This window comes from Carassius gibelio, chromosome B5 (genome assembly GCF_023724105.1).
Source record: "Carassius gibelio isolate Cgi1373 ecotype wild population from Czech Republic chromosome B5, carGib1.2-hapl.c, whole genome shotgun sequence".
Classification (NCBI taxonomy): domain Eukaryota; kingdom Metazoa; phylum Chordata; class Actinopteri; order Cypriniformes; family Cyprinidae; genus Carassius; species Carassius gibelio.
In genome coordinates, this window is record NC_068400.1 from 7,590,400 (window position 1) to 7,595,390 (window position 4,991).

Sequence of the window (4,991 nt, forward strand, 5' to 3'; positions counted from 1 at the left end):
GAAAGATGTAGTCGGTGGCTAAAGATCAATCAGAAATATCTCTTCTGGGCCCCAAGATAGCTTCAAGAAATGGTGAGAGACAGATCACTCTGGGCCATCAGAATTCATCTTCAAGCCTCGCGAAGGCTAGTCGATGAAACGTCAAGAAAAGAAGGGTGACCACTTGAAAAAGCTCCACATGTCAGCGTAGTGTCACCCCTAACCTCAAGGCAATTTCAGAAAAGTGCTCACTGTCTATTGGCACAAAGGATTAGTAACATCCTCTCCAGTGTTTTGATCCTAAAAATGACGAAGTTACCCTGTGAACATCACTTATCGGAGACTGCTTTCAGTGATAGCAGTAAAAGAGATTACATAGCCTGCATGGTTTTTAAATGATCTCTCACATTTCATTGTTTTACCCCAAACGCTTGTCACACCTCATAAACACCTCTCACGGTCTTGCGGCAATGATAGATTTAAAATTGGAGCATGGAACTTGAAAGCTTTGTCTTCCTCTGAATCTGATTTATGTTTTTCACTTGTGATAATACACTAAAATAATGCAATCAGTGATATTTGTTTGGAAAGATGAAAAAAGTCAAACTAAAAACATTCCCTCTCGGAATCTTGATTAAAGCCCAATCTGTCAGAACATCCACAACACATTCTCTCTGCGCAAAGAGGGATACTATGCATGCTTTTTTTTTTTCTTCCACATATCAAATTATTTACCTTATACTGTTTTCCAAATGCTGTTTTTATTTGCATGCTATCAGCAATGTTTGGCTTGCCAGACAATTTGCATAATATCCCAAAATATACTGCTCTGGCTACATGATGTGATGCTGAATTATTTTTTGAATTCCCGTGCAGCTGAACGAATACCTAAACCGGCATTGTAGCAAGAAACGTCATTACAGCAGATTAAAAGCTGCAATAATCTTTTGTTTACCCTGAGACATTAATAATAATTATTCTAAACTAAACAGCACTGCTCGTAGATTAGAATCTAACACTGTGTTTTGTTTTCCAAAGGCTTCTAAACTGTCACTGAAGATTAAAAAAAAAAAAATGCAATAAATAAATAGATAAATATAATGTATGATTAATAGTAATAAAATAAAAATAAATATATTACAGTTTTTTTCTCAGTCACTTTGGTGCATTTCTCAGATCAGAAATGAAATTCTCAAAACTGCTTGTTCACATCATCTAGTCACTTTGCACATTATAAAAGCAGTTTCTCATTTTTTTTTGAACAAGTTGAGATTGCTTTGATACATTCATGCAATTATGTATATTTATCTGCAGTTTCCTACATTATCAGTTGCTAATGTCATGTTGCTTAAAATGTATTATGTAGTTCTCTGTACAATAGTCTTACCCACCAAAACATCTAGTTATTAGTTCATACACTGTAAAAAATTTCACGTAAAATCAACACTACTTTGCACTGTATTTTAAAATACTGTAAAGTTACTATGCAGTATAATTGATTACGGTAGTTTTTATATTCACATATACTCATCTATACACAACATATAACTAACTACAACCTGTTACATGCTTAAAAAAGAATGAAATATAAAGGCCTGTATGCAAATAAAATTCACACAGTTATATTAATGATTATTAAATGTCACGTAAATTATGACAACACTCAGAAGTCCATTTAAAAACTTTTATTACAATTTAATTCATTAAATGGTAAAAACACTCTCCAGACTTGACAGGGCCAATGCAGATCCCAGGTTTTTGCTGCCTATAGAGAACAAAACACAAAAATTAAGTTGCACTACAGCTTGACCGACATCAATGTGATAAACAGACTTGAAAATGACTTACCTCTTTATTAACTCATCAGCACGCTGCAATGTCGAACAACATACACGCTGAAAGAAATGAAAAACATATTCAACACTGCATAGACCTAAACAGAGATATTCGTTTCACCATGCATCCCCAGATGTGGAAGTGAAAGAACATTCCATAACCTGGCATGTCATATTAACACCACTGTGTGATTTGTCAGCACTTGGTGTAATCACTGCATGGTTACGATACATATGTGTACGAAGGCCAACGGCAGTTTTGAAGTTACATGGACACTGAAAAATCCACAAGATAATCTATAGTTTGCAAGATTCCTGTGTTCCTTAGCAAGTCTGACAAATTCTGGAATAGACTTTACAGAGTACTGACACACTTTGCAAGATAAAGGCATTTCTAATCTTATTTCTATTTTAACTTTAGATGCAGTACTTACCCATCCACATCTGGTGACTTCACCAATGATTTTTACCTGTAATACAAAGAGAAACATGGATCAGTTAAAACATAAAAAGGTTACAAAACAATTCCAATATATAGAATCAAATTAAATAATTTGAAAAGAAAACAAATTTCAAAGACCAGAAATGACAAGCTATCAACTTAAATGCAACTTAAAAATAGCACAAAAAAACTTAACATATAATTTAAGTAAATCAAATAATTGAATGATAGTATTAATTATTCAACCTGTGCATTTCATTTATTACTTGTAAAAAATGGCTAATCTATTAAATTATTATTATTTATTTATGTACCTATTACAATTAATTTGAGATCTCTTGGTGTCCTAACAGAGACCCGATTTCGAGGGAGAACCTGATTTGTCACAAATAAGAAATGAGAAGCACCCAAAGTGACAAGAATACGGGGATTATAATAGCCATTATCGTGAATATCACACAATATCAAATATACAACGAAATTATCCGCAGTGCGTTGGCAGTGGCTGTATTCAGATATTAATGCACTTGAAGAAGTTAATGAAAACGAGTGAGCAAAATCATGGGAACGTCTGGTCTGAAGAAGGACTATACCGAGGGAATTAATCCGGTCCGACTTTCACTGCCTGTGTATTCACTTTAAATGTATACATCGGTTGTACTCACGCAATAAATGTATAATATGACTGAAAACACTGTGATTATCCCTTCAAGTCGTGCATAACATTAGTGTAATAGGTCGATTTCGAACATAGCTTTAGGTTTAGGCGCGTAAGGCCTCGATCGCGACAGGACACACGCACACGGTGTAAGTTACACACAAATGTTCAGAAAGAAGAACATTTCGATTACTTTGTTCTAAACTTGAAATTATTAACTAACATTAACAGAAAACCTTGTGATAATTAATATTTGGTTAACGTTAGAATGTTTGTGTTACAGACTACTATCAAACTCACCACCGATTATTTAGTGGTAACGTTAAAACGAATATCTTCCCTTTGGGGTGAAATACACATCTTTAAGATATTGAATAAAATTGTATATCTCACCTGACTTGTTCTCGTTGGTGTTGTTCATCCTCAAAGGATCAGAAAATGAATTGGAAAATGAGTGCAGGCTGACGGTTTAGATGATTGGTTGCCAGGTATATCGCGTACGATTCCGCTCTTTATGTAATTAGTGTGTTTAATAGAGGTCGGGATCGTTGCGTCACGTCGCAATGCATTGTGGGAATCGCGGTACAGAAGTAGATATACTGTATAGTAGGCATTAGGTAACGTTGGTCATTTGGTCATTAATTTTGATTATTTTTTGGAAAATGGTTCAGTATTGCTGTATTGTGAACTGCTGTAATCGGTTTCATGATCGACAGGGCAAACGCCTCGTGAATCATATTAGTTTTCAACATTTTCCTACTTGGAAAAAAAACACAAGGTGTCTGAAATCACCAAGAGGCGTCAGATGGCTTGGGTCGCCACTGTACGGAGGGAAACCATCACCTTCGATAATATTATAATACATAGTTATGGTGAGACATGTTGTGTATGGTCTCTCTCTCTCTCTCACATACACACACACAAACTCAGACACAAACACATTAAGTTTTCTCTAGTTTTTGGCCAGTAAGGGAGTCAGTTTAGTGTCTGTATTTTTTGTTTAAACATTTTCTTTTGACCCAATCCTGAACTTAATTTGCTTTTTGATATTTTTGTGCTTACTGTATTTAACAAATTTGAACAACTTGTTTAAAAAAAAAAAAAACTGGAACGAACTTCAAAATAGGAAGTTAAGCGTCTTGTTTTGGTGAATGGTGGGTTGTGTCTGAGGTGAATGTTCGTCAATATTATACCGGATTACAGAACTACCGGAGGAAAACAGTGGATTTTTGCAAGTATGATAGGTGAGTAATTACTCCTGAAGTGTAACAAACCCGCATAGACAAGCTTCATAGCTCGCAGAATCTGATAAGTGTGTGTGTGTCACCACTGATGCTTGGTTAATGTTAACATTTCCTTAGTGAAAAAGATTGTTTTCTCCACGTTTAATTTGCAGATCCATTTATGATCTGCAGGTGAGCCTCCAGTGACTTTTTAAAAAGTGAAAGTGACATTTTTAAATTGATCGGAGGTGTAAGCGCTCACTCCACAGACCCGGTAGGATAAATTATCAGGGAAACTGAGGCTTGGTAAACTTTCATGTGTTCATAGGGATCGATTCCGCCTACAACCTCTTTTTTTTTTTAAGTAGCGTTGTTTGGCTTCATTATTAAGTTTGTCCGTATAGGTATAGGCAACTTTTTTTGTCACGTTCTATAACTTTTTCTGGAGACTGGCTATTATCTTATTACAAACCTGCTTTGCGATGCCTCTAAAATGGCCGCCGTTACCCACAATGCACCATTCCATGACGTCTACGCCCGAGCTCTATAGAAAGCCAAATAATAATATTAAAAATATATCATGGGAATTGATTTTATCTATTTACCTAGCCTATATTTTTAACATCTACATCTCTACAACTACCTCCCACCCACAAAATTGTTGGCTATAACCTATGAGATTAGTTGGGTTTTGTGTCAAAATCTGGCAACCATAAAGATACGCAATTAAAAAACACCCACATAAATCATTCAACTTTTTTTAACTATATGCCAAATGCCTTAATATATGGGTTACCATATGAAACGATGTATTATAAAATTCCTTATAAATAAATATATAATTAATAAATAAA

At 34.9% G+C, this 4,991-nt stretch overlaps 1 long non-coding RNA gene across 1 annotated transcript; it reads right to left on the reverse strand.

Moving 5' to 3' along the window:
• Positions 1-1,649: 1,649 nt before the first annotated feature.
• Positions 1,650-2,756, reverse strand: LOC127958563 (uncharacterized). Its single transcript, XR_008154049.1, has 3 exons — positions 2,249-2,756; positions 1,828-1,874; positions 1,650-1,744 (listed from the first exon to the last, which is right to left on the reverse strand). It is a non-coding gene; the product is annotated as an uncharacterized LOC127958563 (long non-coding RNA).
• Between the last annotated feature and the right edge of the window lie 2,235 nt (positions 2,757-4,991).